A 16433-nucleotide genomic window follows, 5' to 3' on the forward strand; every position below is an offset into this window, starting at 1 on the left:
TCATCAGCGCTTCTCAAGGTCGTGCTCTTTACCCAGAGGTCAAGGGAGCACAGCCCAGGACTGGTACTTCCTCTCCCCTTTAAACTGACCCCCAACTCGGCTTCAAAACTCTCAGACTTCCAGATCTCATCCTAGTGCACTGGGCAGGAATCCAGAGCATTTCTTTCGGGCATCTATGACACACACATCCAAGCCCGCAATCTGTTTGAGTTACCTGTTTTTCTGGTTTTGACTGACAAAGTTCCATATGATTTGAACTTTGATTATTCTAAAAGGAACAGGACAAAAAGGTAGAGAGGGGAACTGTAATGCCTTTGCAGGTGACTCTGCACTTAGATTTCAAAAGGATGTTTGCCATAAACTCATTTCATGATCAGATCAGACTCAACTTCTTGTGTGTTACCTGGCATTCTCTGTTTAGATGACTGGTAAATTTATCCAGAGTCCAGTAACAGAGAACCAGGCTCCAAGGCCCAGCAGACTACCACTCCCTTTGCACAGGGACCTAGAAGTGAGAAGCTGAAAATAAGAGGCCAGGCCCTAAAAGTTTAAAAAAATAAAAAGAACAGGGGGCAAGCTAGGTCTGTTCTATAAGTGCCTTCCAAAGTAAGTGATGGTTATGAGAGACCCAGGCTTTAGCCAACAAAACTTGTCACCATTTTAGAATAGCCACTTACTTCTAGGCAATAGAAACAGAATAATAGAAATAGAAAAAGCCACTCCAAGGACATACCCACAACATGAGGAACTGTTCTACAGAGGCTGGTTAAAGTCTATCTAACTTAACAAGGGATTAACCAGGCCTGACACAGACCTCCCTTCACTAAGTTTTTGCACTGGGGACTGTTACTCTGCTTCCCACAGCATCTAAACACACAGAGAAAAAACATCTATCTGGGGGATAAGACTCCAGGTCCCGCAAACATAAAATTAGTTCACCCTTTCTCCAACTGGCCACAGAGCATTTTTAGGAATTAACTCACAAATGAGCGGAAAAGACAGGGTGCTATATCCAATATGGTTCCAGAGAAAATTGTTTAAAAACTCAGCTCTAGTGTACTGACGACCATGGGTAAACATGATCATCACAGTAGGTGCCATGCATCACAGACAAGCAAGATGCATCCATTTGGATTTTCCCTGCAGCTTTCCCCCTATTTTAGGCATTATCTTTTCAATCTTCATCTCAAATCCTGGCTTTCTCTTCCCCTTAAGTCCAAAACAGGCTTCCCAGGTAGCGTTAGTGGTAAAGAACCTGTTTGCCAATGCAGGAGATGTAAGAGAGAGATAGAGGTTCGATCTCTGGGTAGGGAAGATCCCCTGGAGGAGGAAATGGCAACCCACTCCAGTATTCTTGCCTGGAGAATCCAATGGAAAGAAGAGCCTGGCAGGTTACAGTGCACAGGGTCGCAAAGAGTTGAACATGCCTGAAGTGACTTAGCACGTATGCACACACACACATTCCAAAACAGGTCTTTTCATTTAGGCTGTAAAAGCAATCACTTTTCCAATTTATCTCCCCCAAAGAAGCCAAGAGCTAGGTGGACCACAGCCTAGGAGCAAAATAGGGCATGTGCTATTTGCAAGGAACTTGGGGTTGGACAGGTGGACAGACAGAGATAAAACAGGTTGACATAAAACCTCAGTTTTATCAATCTATTTCCGTTTTATCTGAAATGCTTGAAAATCTCAGCATACCTAAACACATCCAAATTAAAAAATCAAACTCTATTCTCAAAACTAAAAAAATCAATCATGGTTACCTTATAACTCCCTAAACTCTCAAAAGAAAACATGAGCCAAACAATTACAAACTCTTTGTTTTGCATGTGTTTGTAGAGTTGAAGACTGCAAAAATCTGGGGGAAATAAAAAAATCTGTGATTACAGATATAGAGAAAAAACTAGTGGTTACCAGTGGAGAGAGCGACTACAGAGGGAAGGAAGGAAGAGGTACAATCAGGCATAAAATAAGCTACAAGGAAATATTGTACAACATGGAGAAGATAGCCAATACTTTATAATAACTATAAATAAACTTTTAAAAATTGTTAATCACAATATCGTACACTTTGTAATTTACATAATATTGTGCAGCAACTATACTTCTATTTTAAAAATGTGACTATATTTTCACATTCGATAAGGTTCTAACTGCTCTGTTCAGAAGCTGAGTGAATGCTAGCATTACCTAATTCACTTATTGGTGTCTGCTACTTTGCCCCCCAACCCAGCAGGGTTCACTTGACTTCTGCTGATGTGAGGAGTACACAAAGCAAGTCTCAGTCTCCATCATTCTTTACTCATTCTACAGAAGTCTGATTAAAAAAAAAAAAAAAGGGAAAACAAGAAACAGATGGGTAGGGGAGACACAGGAGCAATTTACCAAGGTCTTTGGGAAAAAAATGGCAACCCACTCCAGTATTCTTGCTTGGAGAATCCCATGGGCAGAGGAACCTGGTGAGCTACAGTCCATGGGGTTGCAAAGAGTCAGACACGACTTAGCAAGTAAACAACAAACTGGGAAAAATAAACATCCATCAAAAAATTCTTAGAAAACAATCATTTTCTCCTGAGTCACCACATATTTATTTAGGCAATCACACTCTAGATGAGCACAATTTTCTGCTGATAAGGAGTCACTGTGACCCACTGCTATTATGAGCAAGCACAAATCTGACAGGAGATTCCCCTGCAATTGCTTAGTGCTTCTGTCCTCCATCAGTCATATTCTGGAGATCAAGGGTTAATACAGAAAGGAGAATTTGAAAACTCTCAACAAGAGCACTTACTGCTGGCAAGAAAGTCCAAGTACCAGGACCAAAATTATGTAAGATGATGCAACTCATCATCTGTCAAGAGTAAGATAAGGATGGTTCCCAAAGCAAAAAAAAAAAAACAAAAAAATACAGGCATTTATCTATCTGACAGCAGGCACAGGTAAAGGATATAATGAAGAGAAAGCTCAAGTGCCTACCAAGATTTTGCAACCGTTTTACAAAATTACCTTTAATTTGAATGTTGTTTACTTTAGTAACAAAAAATCATAATGCTAAGATACCTTGGGGGTTGGGAGGGAGGGGGACACACACACACACATACTTATGGCTGATTCATGTTGTACTGCAGAAAAGAAGACATCATTATAAACCAGTTATCCTCCAATTTAAAAAACACCTTGAAGCTCTAATTTTTAAGAATTCAAGCAGGCTGGTATTTATTATTTTAATTATTTAAATTCCTTAAATTTAGGAACCTATTTACATATATTATTCTAATTATTTAAACTTATTATTCTGTTGCTTAGCAACTTACAATTCAAATTTTAACAATCTTAACACCTCAGTTTGAAAAGGCTTCTGAAACCAAATTGTCAGGATGGCAGAAACCAATACCAAGCCAGGAAACTGAGTAACACTACGTTCTCTCTCTGCTCTCATTTATGAGGTGCACCATCGCCTGCATCAACTGTCCTCGGAGATTCTCGGCATTCAGTGGAGCTCATGACAGAGGGCTGGCACCTCTTACAAGATTAACCTGGACATCGGTCATACCCACGGGTTTCTCAGAACAAACTACTATCCTGCCATGGTCCTGCACTGGCTAACGATTTAAGTGCCAGCAGACCCCCTGGAGAAGGGAATGGCAACCCATTACAGTATTCTTGCCTGGAGAATTCATGGAGAGAGGGCCTGGCGGGCTACAGTCCATGGGTCACAAAGAGTCAGACAAGCCTGAGCGACTAGCACACACACTGCAGTGGTGGGTGACAGGGAGGACGCGCGACAAGCCCAAGGCCCACACCTGTGATTCTTCCATTAGAAGAACTGATGTCAATTACACGCCTGAGAATTACAATCCTCTATTTAGGCCACGGAAGCACCAGGTTATCTCGTGCTTCCTCCGCACACTGTGTACCAGCCCACAGTAAAAGCAATTAATAGCTGATCGATGAAAGCATTTATATTATTTATCCTCCCGGTACTGTCGGCAGATCAGTAAGCACACAAGGCCAGAACGGAGTCATTATTAGCCCTCACAAGCACGCTGTGCTGCCCGACACTGTGCCCAGGCCATTGTTCCAGGACTGCAGGCCAAGGGCGGAAACAGCAACGACGCGGACTTTCGGGACAAGAACTCAGAGAATCTTGATGTTAGAAAGGACCTTAATGGTTAACCAGTTTCATCAAGCTGCAAGGCCTCTCAAACCAGCTAAGTGAAAGAGCAGCCTCCCACCAGTTCGCAGGGGACAGCACACCCCCCCGCGCCTGTCCTACTGGACACGAGCGGAAACAGCTCTACAAACATGCTTCGCCCCGTGAGTTCAACAACACTCCAACTGGTCCATGCCCCGTTCAGGAAGACAAGCACCCTGGTCACCTGCTGGGATACAGAGCGATCAGGAATTGCTAGGGAAGTTACTAAATGTCTACAGTAGATTATGGGTTAAGAATTTATCTCCCCGTGGGCCAGTGACAAACAGAACACGTCCATAGGCCAAACTTTGAAGAGCATGGCTTGGGGTAGAAGAGGGGGACAGTGCGTACACAGTCAGACTCTGGAGTCAGGCTGCCTGGTTTATAAGGTGCCTATGCCCACCTCCAGCTCCGTAACCCCAGCTGAGTCACGGGACCTCTCTGGGCCATTATAATCTCCTCTAGAAAGTGAAAATAATGGCACCTCCCTCCAGGTTGGTTATGAAGATAAATTCACATCAAGAGCTTATCATACTCATACCTTGCATGAGTAAGCACTCGACAGACATTTAGCAGAAGAGCTTGAAGAGGGGGTATGTACAGGATGATTCAATGAGAAAACAGTGAAGTCTTAGGGAATCTCACTTCATTTAGCTAAAAGGGGCAATGAACCTATTTGCAAAAGCACAAATAAAGACACAGACGTGGAGAACAAACACACAGACACCAAGGGGGAATGAAGGAGTAGGATGAATTGGCGGATTGGGATTGACATATATACACACTATAAAACAGATAACTAATGAGAACCTAATGTACAGCACAGGGACCTCAACTCAACATTTTGTGAGGACCTAAATGGGAAGGCAATTCAAAAAAAGAGGGCATGTATGTGTATACATATAGCTGATTCACTTTGGTGTACAGAAGAAATTGGCAAAATATTATAAAGCAACTATACTCCAATCAAAATTTTAAAAAGAAAAGAGAAGAAATGGACACAGTTGTGGCAGAGAAAAAATATATATATAGTGGAAGAATTTAAAAAAAAAAAAACCCATGGTTTGTATGTACTGTCATAAAAAGATGTCTAGGGATTTCCCTGGTGGCCCATTGGTTAAGACTTTGTGCTCCTGATGCAGGGGGCCTGGATTTGATCCCTGGTCAAGAAACTAGATTCCACATACCACAACTAAAGATCCCAAGGACTGTAACTAAGACCCAGTGCAGCCCAATAAAGAAATAAAATATTAAAAAGAGATGTCTAGCAAAAAATGGTTAAGTAAAATAGAGAAATAGAGAAGTAGAGAAAGTAAAGGTGGAAGCTCCCAAACAAAAACCACATACCAAGGACACAAACACTGGCAGTCAGTTAACAGAGACTGTTGACAATTCCACACAGACACTAACTGTCCTGCTGCCACGATAAGCAATGGCTTCAGACCTCCAAATTCTCATAAACCATAAAATGATTTTACCTAAAACATGCACAAACAAGAAGACCAAAAATGTGGAAGATATCACTAGATACAGGAAGGAAAATGAAAAGATTTCATGCACAGCTAATTATAAGACTAGAGAAAAAATAGGAAACAGAAAGAGAGTGAGACTATCTAAAAAGATGATGGCTTCTATACAACCTGAGAATATCCCATAACCAATCCAATGAAAGACTTGAGGGAACTGCTTGACTGTCCAATGGTTAGGACTCGGCACTTTCACTCCAGGGACTTGGGTTCAATCCCTGATCTGGGAACTAAGATCCTGCAAGCCAAGGGGTGTGACCAAAAATAAAAAAACAAATAAACACAGCTCCTCATCCTGTGTTTGTTTTTGCCAAATCTGGCCACCCTATCTGGTTTCCAAGTGGCTCTCTCTTAAAGTTCAGGTTGAGGGGTACAACACCATACTCACATCCTTGCCCCTTCTTTGGCAAAAGACTGCTATTCAAGATGGTTTTCAAAAAGTTTCTTTGGTATTATTTTCTCATTTTTTGTCTCTCAAAATTTTTTTATCTCCTACTGCAACATTTCCCAGATCTTGTAGTGTATAGGAACCCTGAGTTTCAAACCATGTCCCCACTGTTGCGAAACAAGCAGTGGTCAGCCACAACGCTACTTCTAGAAGCTCCTCTTCCCCTAATAATAAACTCCCAACCAGAACCGCTGACAAGTGAAAGCAAACTACAGCCATCAGATTGTTAAAATGTAATCCAACATGGCGTCTCCTGCACAGTAAGCTCTATGTGGACCTGGCAGTGAACACCACAGACATTGCCCCTGCCCTGGAGGGATGCATGATCCTTCCAGCAAATAAAGAAAAGCAACATAGTTAATCCATACGTTTTAGCAGTTGGCTTTGGAATACTCTCAGCTCTCTAAAATAGCCTGAAGAACCAAGGAATTTAAAATGAGATTGAGTGGTTCAGATGGTGAAGAGTTTGAGTACAATACATGAGACCTGGGTTCAATCCCTGGGTTGGCAAGTTCCCCTGGAGAAGGAAATGGCTACCCACTCCAGTATTCTTGCCTGGAGAATTTAACAGACAGAGGAGCCTGGTGTGCCACAGTCCGTGGGGTCTCAAAGAGTTGAACACAACAGAGTGACTAATACACACACACAACATAATTAACCCATACATTCAGCAACTGGCCTCAGAATAATCTTGGTCATATAAAACAGGCTGCAAGAACCAAGGGATTTAAAATGAGATTGTATTTTATCCACTATGGTAACAGAAGAAATGGCCTGGTACATGAGCACCCATTCACCTGTTGAATGAGGAGCATAATCATATATGATGATACAAATTTTATATTATACACATATATAAGTGTGTTTGTATATATATTTATAAATGAATACTTAACTCTATGGACTCTCTTTCAATAATAAATGATAACAGCACTCAATGGTGAAGCACTGATTATATTTCTGGCACTGCAGCAGGCTCTTTCCTATAGTCCCTCATTTCATCCACACCTTGGCCTCCACCATTTCAGCCCTACATCATACAAGTGGAAACAGGAGCTGAGAATGGTCAAGCAACTTGCCCAATGATCCAAACTACTAAATATCAGGGTTACAATTCAATTCTCAATCCTGGACTAGTTCCAAAGCACCTAGTCCTTCTAAGGACCCTACTATCCAAGAACAATGTCTTTCACTGGTTCGAGAGATGTAGAAGCAACCAAGCTCCAGAAGCCAAACCCACTAACTACTAACCAACATCATCTGCACTGTCACACACTGCCTGAGCATCACAGAGCAGTTCACCTTTGGGAGGAGATACCCTGTAATCTCCTTGTCTGAACAAGGTTACAAAATGTTAGGTGAGTGACAGGTGATCTTTAAGAACTGCAAAAGAGCCACTTTTGGCTACTGCTGCCACTGCTGCTACAAGAAGGAGACCACATATAAACTGGTGGTACACGCGTCATACGTGTACGTTTATGCATCGCTTCTGGGTGTTGACAGGAAGCTCTTTTCCCCTCCTCCTTCAGATAGTGAAAAAAGCAGTAGTTTTCAGGGCTATGGAAAGACATGTCAAGGAGACTAGGGGGACAGGTCTGCCTTAAGCAGGTCAACGAGGATAAGGATTCAAGTCTACAAGGAAGAACTGCAGGATAAGAAAAGTCACATGCTGTGTAGAAAAGAGTTAATGTGGCAGGCTGAACTTCTATCCTCTGGAAGACTGTTTGCAAAGGCAGCCCTGGGCTGGTGACTGAGAACTTGGATTTGGGGTGGGTTCCCATCAGGTTCATGAAAGTGGCTCTATGTGTCAAAATTTTTCAAACAGCATGGTCTGTGGGACTTTCCTGGTGGTCCAGTGGTTAAGAATCTGCCTGCTAATGCATGGGACAGAGATGCCATCCCTGGGCCAGAAAGATTCCACACGCAGGGGAGCTTAAACTAAGCCCATGCATCACAACTCCTGAGACCACACGCTCCAGAGCCTGTGCTCCACAACAGGAGAAGCAATGACAATGAGAAACCTGTGTCTTTTAACTAGAGAGTAGCTTCCGTGCGCTGCAACTAGAGAAAGCCCATGCACAGCAATGAAGACTCAGTGCAGCCATAAATAAATTAACAAATTTTAAAAAGAACTGGTTTGTGACGAACACCTGCTTTCCTTAAGGAGTCTAAAATTTTGGTGTATGTTAAGCAGAGGGTACCTATAGGACCAGTCCCCAGTAAAAAGCGTCAGTGCTGTGTCTCTAATGAGTTTCTCTGGTAGACAGCATTTCACAGCATTTCCTTGCTGCTGGGGGATTGAGTACATCCCGATTAGCTCTCCCAGGAGAAAACGCCTAGAAACTCATGCCCGGTTTCCCCTGGACTTCACTCCATATACTTCTCTCCTCTGCTGATTTTGCTCTAAGGCCTTGCACTGCAATAAATCTTAGCCACAAGTATGACTAGATTTTGAGTCCTATGAGTTCTCCCATCAAACCAGAGGGTGGTGTTGGGGACCCTTGACAACCCTTTATTTAAAAGAATCCCCTGCTCTGTAGCGATCTAAATGGGAAGGAAATCTAAAAATGAGGGCTTATATATATATATATATATATATATATATATATTCATTTTGCTATATGGTAGAAACTAACACTATACTCCAATAAAAATTAATTAAAACAATTTTTAAATAAAATAAAAAGAATGCCGTTTCATCTTTCTAAAGCCATAGGAAGCCACAGAACAGAGCACACCTCACACCTACTGTGCCCTCATGATCTCAGTGCAGTGGTATAAGCTATAACCCAAAGACCTGAATTTAAGTGCAACCTAAGGTGGACCTGAGACCACTTAGCCAGAAAAATCTCCCCCTATCTCCAGACACTGGAGATCATTAAGGCACCTCAAAGAAACCAAACACGTCTCTTGAGTGGACCTTGGTTTTTCTTTTCTCCCCTGCTTTGTGCCCACACAATCTATCAGAAAGCCCCATTTCTAACTGAAACAGATCCAGAATGTTCCTTTCTCCTCATTACCTAAGGGGCAGCCACCACCACTAGTTCTCTTCATGGTTACAACAGCCACCTGGCTGGCCCTGCTGACTCTTCCACTCTTGTCTCATACAATCTACACTCCAGCCAGCATCCATAGTGGCATCAGAGGCAGAAGACTAATCACTTCACTGCCCTGCTTCAAGATCTGCAAAGGCTTCTCACCATCCTCAGAAATAGGGATTTCCTCCCATGATACACCAATCCTCCCACCTGTAATGAAGCCCCTGCCTGCATCTTTTGCCCAAGCTCACAACACATGGGCCAACCAGCAAACCTATTCCCACCCAGGCCATGGTCACGATTCCTGTGGTGGGAGTTGGACGCTAGACCCTCTGACCCACGGCAGGTTGGCCACCTGTCATTTCCCATCTCCCAAAGAGGCTGGCTCTACACCAAACTTAGAGTCAGCCCCAAGCCATCTGCCACCCCATGACCTCGCTTTCCTTCCATCAGAGGATCCACGGGAACTTCTTTTTCTCTTCCCTTTCTTGTTTGCTGCCCTGTCACTGCACACTGGAGTATGGGCTTACGAGGCAGGGCTGGGTCTGCTGGGGCCTGACGTGGGCTCAGAGACTAGAACCTCACCTGGCAGAGGGCAGTGGCTCAGATGCTGGATCAACAGGCACACACACTTACAGGCAGGAAAAACCTCTTCCTCTTCGGGCCTTTTCTCCCTCCCCTCCTTGGTTGGCTAGCTCATGGTCAAAGCATTAGGAAAGGTTCTCAGGACAGAACAAATGATGGAGGTACTATCACTGCTCTTGGAGGCGTTCACAGTCCAGTTTCTCCAGACCCTTCCCAGCCTTTCACGACCCAACGTCAGCTCTCACAGACACTGTCGCTGCCAAACTGTAGCCTGTGCTCGGCAGCTCTGACTTCCATCCTGTCCCCCATCATCGGTGCTGACCACACTCATGCTGCACCCGACAGTAGGTGATGGACCGCCCGCAGGCACTCCCCTTCCTCCTCGTGCTAACAGCATCTCCCACCTAAGAGCTGAACACGTGTCCAGCCAGCTGGACTACACCTCCCAGCCTCCCCGCCAGCTAGGTGCTGCCATGAGACTCATTTCTGGCCAAGGGGAGGCAAATGCAAGTGGCAGGCAATAACTGGCGGCACATCCTTAAAAAGGGAAGAGGTGTCATCCAGGCTCACGTCTGCTTCCCACAGGCTGGAACCAGGCCTGGCAGACAGGAGCCGGCTCCACCCCCGAGGCCAGGTTTACCCCCCACCCCCCCCCCCCGCCCACTGTTCCCCACTGGCAAGTGAACCGCCTCATGGAGCCCTGGGCTGTTAAGTGGGAGCAAAAGACACTCAGAGCCACCAACGTTGTGGGGCGGGGTAGGGGGGGTGTCTCCCTTGCAGCAGTTTAGCATCTACTGTAACTAACACAATTTCTGAAATGAAAGCTCATCAGTATGAGAGGAGAGGCAGGTCTAAGTTTAGAAAATCTCCCCCAAATTAAAAAGACAGAAAGCTACAGCATAAGCATTATGATCCATGAACGAAGGCTTTTAACAAGGATATGTAAAATGCACTCATTTAATAAAAAGTATAAATTATAAAAGTGTATTATATAAATGTATCTAAATATCACACATCTACATCACTGTAAATATTTTAAAAATTAACAAAACTGCACCCAGAAATGTTAAAAGTGCCTCCAGAGTTGTTCGGTGACTAATTTGTCATACAACATCCATTAGTCTGAGAGCATCGCCTTATACATACTATGAACTCAAGTACTATAAAAATAAACACTCATCTTGCATTTGTATATGTGTATGTACACACACACACACACACACACACACCCACCCCTGGCAGGGACTGCCTTGCAAGCAAAGGAGTCCCAAAATCCAGTACCAAGACTGCATTGTGCTTAGTAGCTCAGTCATGTCCAACTCTTTGCAAGACCATGGACTGTACCCTGCCAGGCTCCTCTGTCCATGGGGATTCTTCAGGCAAGAATACAGGAATGGGTTGCCATGCCCTCCTCCAGGGGATCTTCCCAACTCAGGAATCAAACACAGGTCTCCCACACTGCAGGCGGATTCTTTACCATATGAATCACCAGGGAAGCCCAAGATCGCGTTAGCATCACCGAATCATCGGGGGTTCAGGATAGGGAACACATGTAAATCCATGGCTGATTCATGTCAATGTATGGCAAAAACCACTACAATACTGTAAAGGTAGTCAAGACTACTACTGTCCAGCCCCTTCCCCGGCACTCTGGGCCAGCTCTGAGAGGGGGGCCCAGAGGTTCTGGCCAGCAGTCCAGTTGGCAAAGCAGGAGCAGAAGAATGGGCACTGCGGCAACCCCTGGAAGACCTCAGAACTGGTCCTGGCTTTGCTGTTAATGTCTAACGAACCTCAGCAAGCTCCCTTCTCCCCTAAGCCGACACTCCCCCTCTGTAAAATGCGAGATAATCCTTTATGACACAGCAGCGGAGACAAAACAGTCACCTACTCAAGAGGACTCTGGGGAAAACCTGTTGTCATGGGAGGAACTGAGGCCACCCAATTGGGCTGCTCAGTAGGGAAGCAAGAACCAGAGCCAAATATCCCTCCTCCCCATCAGGTTCCTTCCTCCATCACCATCCTGCCCTGGGAGTACCGGCCATTCTGCTTGGAACAGTAATTCCTATGACATCCCCCAAACTCAGCTGATACCTGGCCACAATGATGACAGTGTGTGACGAATGTAGGAGAATACAATTTTTCCTACAAAGATAGCAGGCCCCTGGACCAAGGGACTTAGTTGGGAGGAGGGGAAAGAAAAGAGAAAGAACAGATTTATTACAGAGAAGCAGAAGACTCTGAAGTAAATAAGCAGTCTTTTACAAAAAGCACTGTTATCCAACCCTGTTAGACCACATGCTTATACATTTGATAAAAATTGGTTCATGTTATAGTGCTTCCCTGATAGCTCAGTTGGTAAAGAATCCGCCTGCAATGCAGGAGACCCTGGTTCGATTCCTGGGTTGGGAAGATCCCCTGGAGAAGGGAAAGGCTACCCACTCCAGTATTCTGGCCTGGAGAATTCCATGGACTGTATAGTCCATGGGGTCACAAAGAGTTGGACACGACTGAGTGACTTTTACTTCACCACACAGGTTACTGTGTCCCTTCACCACACTTACTATATTGTAAGTATTCTTTGTGACTAAATGTTCCTCTGAAGATTTCTGGTATCACGAATGTCCCATCTCACTGATAAGCATCTCCCTGACATTCCAGATGTTTTCAATACTTCTGCCCCTAAGGACTGCTACAATGAACATGCTTCAACAACGTCTAATACTGTTCGGGATGGATGTTCCTTCTAGCAGCTTTCAGTAAGCAGTTACGATATGGGGATGTAAGCAAACTGCTTCCTACTTTCACAGCTACAAAGCTGTGTCTGTTTCCTCTGCTGTTGCTGGCGGGGAGGTGGGAGCCAGCTGACTTCCCACTCATGCTCTGCTTGCTTCTTCTAAGGTAGCCAGGGGCTTGGCTTCTGTGTTGATGTTCTGTGGACACCGACCCCTCTGGAGAGGGGAGAGGCACTATGCTTTGGTTAAACAGAAGCCTGGCTTTGTGACTTGGGGGTTGTTGGTGTCTGGAGAGTCTCTGCTTTGCTGTGAGGGAGACAGAAGGTTTAACATTGAGCAAGGGATTAATTTTCAGAATAAAGTTTCTATTCTGGTTGGACATGAGGACATGGTGGTCAAACTAAGTCAGCTTCTTGATACCTGGGGTTGAGTCACTTTCCAGATAGGGAAAGAGGAAAAAAAAAAAAGTTAGTCCATGTGTAGTAACTCTCCCTTGACAGAAGTGCCCAGAAAGCTAACTGGGCACTAACAGTTAGTGCCCACTAACCCGCTGTTAGGAATCAAGGATCGATTGGGTAGTCGATCCAAATCCAAGAGATTTTGAAAATCAAAAGCTGTACCCATTGGGCAGGAAGTCAACCAGCCTGACCTGTGTTCATTTGGTGCGGAAGCCTGACCCAAAAGCACATGAGGCTGCACATGAGCCCTCGAGTGGGCTGCTCTTGCCTGCTTGTGTGTCTGATGATGGACCACGTTCCAACCCAACGGAGGAGGTGTGCTCTATGTGGCAGATGCTCAGTGTGACTTTCCATAGCCCACCCAGTTATGAGTTGAAAAGTGTACCCCCCCACCACAAAAAGACACACTGAAGGCCTAACCCCATGGTACCTGTGAGTGTGGCCTCATTTGGAAACAGGGGCTTTGCAGATGTAATGAAATTAAGATGAGGTCATTAGGATGGGCCCTCATCCAACATGACTGGTGTCCTTGCAAGAAGGGGAAACACAGACGCACAGGGACAATGCCATGTGACTGCGGAGGCAGACACTGAAATGCTGCCAGCTGCAAGCCCAGGAACGCCTGGAACTAGCAGAAGCTGGCAGAGGCAAGAAGGATCCTCCCTCAAGGCTTCCGGGGGAGCACAGCCCTGCCAGCGCTTTGATTTCAGACTGTTAGCCTCCAGAACAGTGAGAGAATACATTTCTGTCATTTTGTGTGTGTGTGTGTGTGTGTGTGTGTGTGTGTGTGTTTTTCATTTTGGCTGCATTGGGTCTTCACTGAATGCAGGCTTGTACCCTGTAGCATGTGGTAGTTCCCTGACCAGGGTTTGAACCTGTGTCCTCTGCACTGGAAGGAAGACTCTTAACCACTGGACCACCAGAGAAGTCCCAAATTTCTGCAGCTTTAAGCCACCAAGTCTGTGGTACTTTGTTATGGCAGCCCTGGGAAATGAAGACACATTCATTCCTCCCACCCAAAAGCTTTAATTCTCAAAGACATCTGGTCCCAAGGAAAAAGGGCTGTGTAAGGGTCATTTCAAGCATTGTTTTATTCTGACTATGTCAAAGTAATGCTTGGTGTCATTCATTCTTTCTGACAACTGGTATTTAAATAAATTTGTGGAGTTCTTGTAATAAGCTTTTTGTATTAAAAAAAGAAGAAAAAAGAAGGAGGGATAGAGAACATAGGACACATGTTTAGACTTTAAAATGAGCAAAACAGGGGAACTGCCTGGCAGTCCAGTGGTTAGGACTCAGCGCTTCCACTACAAGGGGCACAGGTTTGATCCCTGGTCAGGGAACTAAGATTCTGGATTCTTCACAGTGTGGCAAAAAAAATTGCAAAACAGAACAATTAAAATCATCCAGTACATGCTTGGTATGAGAACCAACGTCCCCCATTTCCATGATGTTGAGACAGTATCACATTTAAACACAAAACAGCCGGCAGTGTCCAAAACACTGAAGAATTAACCATGGTTAGTAAGTAATCAGATTATCTACTAAGATTTAATACTAGAAAAGAACGGAGTGAAAAAAAGGAATTTAATGGTGAAGTGTGTGTGTGTGTGTGTGCACGTGTGTGTAACTTCCTTACTTGTTTATTTAGCAAATAGATACCAAATCAACGTGTCTAACATCTGTCAGAAGCCACAGGGAATACAATAAAGCTCTAATGAGAAACAGAACCATACACTCTAAGTGGGATGCAACAGAGGGACAAAATGATCTCCTCCCAGCTCTGAAAATTTCTCTTTAGCACTAAACTTGCCTCCTGTTCTCCTATCCAATCAAGACTGGAGTTTCAATACTTTGATTTTTTTTTTTTTTTTTGGTCAAGAGTATGAAAATGATCACTTTGAAATATTCCATTTACAGGAAGGTGGCCCATGGATTAACCAGAGATACACAGAAATGGACATATGAAGGTGTTCACTGAGTTGTCATCCACACTAACGCAAACAACAATTTCATCAACCACAGGAGACAAGCAAGAGCAGAATAATGCCTCCCGCCCTGCCCCAAAGATACAGACATCCTAAATCCCAGAGCTTGTGAATATGTAACTTACATGGCAAAGGGGAATTAAGGGAAGAGATGGAATCCAGGTTGCTAATCATCTGACCTTAAAATAAGGAGGTTATCCTAGGATATTTGAGTGAGATCAGTGTAATCACAAGGGTCCTTTAAAATGGTAAATAGAGGCAGAGAAGAGGTTAGAGTGTGGCCAAGTGAGAGGGACTTATCCTACCACGGCTGGCTTGGAACACGGAGGAGGAACCACCAGCCAAAGAAAAGAGGCAGCCTCTACAAGTGGGACCAAGCAGAAATGGATTCTCTTGAACCTCCAGAAGTGTAGACAGCCCTGCCACACCTTGGTTTTAGCTCAGGAAGACCTGTGCTGGACTTCTATGGAACTGTAAGAAAATGCTTTTATGTTGTCCCAAACCACAAACATGGTGGGCTACAGTTCATGGGGTTGCAAAAAGAGTTGGACACGACTTTGCAACTAAACTACCACCAAACCACTAGATGTGTGTGTGTGTAATCTGTTACTGCAGAAGCAGGAAATATAGGCACTGACAAATATTAGTTTATTCTAACAAAGGAATAATTACACTACCATAATTAAGAACAAGCGATGACTGTCACAGGCACTCAATAACAGAAGAACAGGGTTCCCCATTTTGCTTGCTGAAAAGATCCACATCAATCCTTAGATGCACTAGAAATGATAGAAGCACATAACCCAGAGCAATAAAGGGGGTTCTGGGGGATGGCACTGATGACACAGTCTTTGTACAGTGAATCTGTTTTTCAAAGTTTCTACAATAAGTAGCTATTTATCCTCCAGAAGAAAAATACTAAAAATCTGAAAATAGGCAGAGGTCTGCTCATCTAGGGTGACTGTAACAGGCCCCTTCACACCTGAACCAGGGAAGGCCTGAGACAGACAAATTCTAAGGGGTGACGAAGAAAGAACATGCGGAGTAACTAAGAGGTCAGAAGACCATAGAAGTTCAGAGACGCTTGTCCAGGTGAACTTCAAGGACAAAGACCTTTTTTATCTTTCTATCTCCAAAGGCTGAGTCCTGGGCACACAGTGGGCACTCCTAGCATTGGCAGTTCACTTGAAAGTTGCTGAACTATTGAAAACTACTGCACAAGTCCAAGTTACATCTCCCAAGTTACCAAAACTGTCTGGTTAGTTCTCTGGTTACATGACAAGTGACTGGTCTGTCTTAACACTATTGTCCCCGTAAGCCTTGATACCTTTAGTGTGTGATTTTGCAGAATCCAATATTTTTAAGGAACACATAGGTCATGTTAGTATGTTAGAACAGAAATCCTATACTCAGTTGAATGTTTTGAGACCTGCACAGGCGCTGAACTGGCTGAAACTAACCAA

At 44.2% G+C, this 16433-nt stretch overlaps 1 protein-coding gene across 1 annotated transcript in view; it reads right to left on the reverse strand.

The window, feature by feature from the left end:
• CCDC6 (coiled-coil domain containing 6) overlaps positions 1 to 16433 on the reverse strand; it is a 109606-nt gene that overhangs the window by 57859 nt on the left and 35314 nt on the right. The window lies entirely within an intron of this gene.

The sequence above is a fragment of the Odocoileus virginianus genome, chromosome 7, assembly GCF_023699985.2.
Source record: "Odocoileus virginianus isolate 20LAN1187 ecotype Illinois chromosome 7, Ovbor_1.2, whole genome shotgun sequence".
NCBI lineage: Eukaryota > Metazoa > Chordata > Mammalia > Artiodactyla > Cervidae > Odocoileus > Odocoileus virginianus.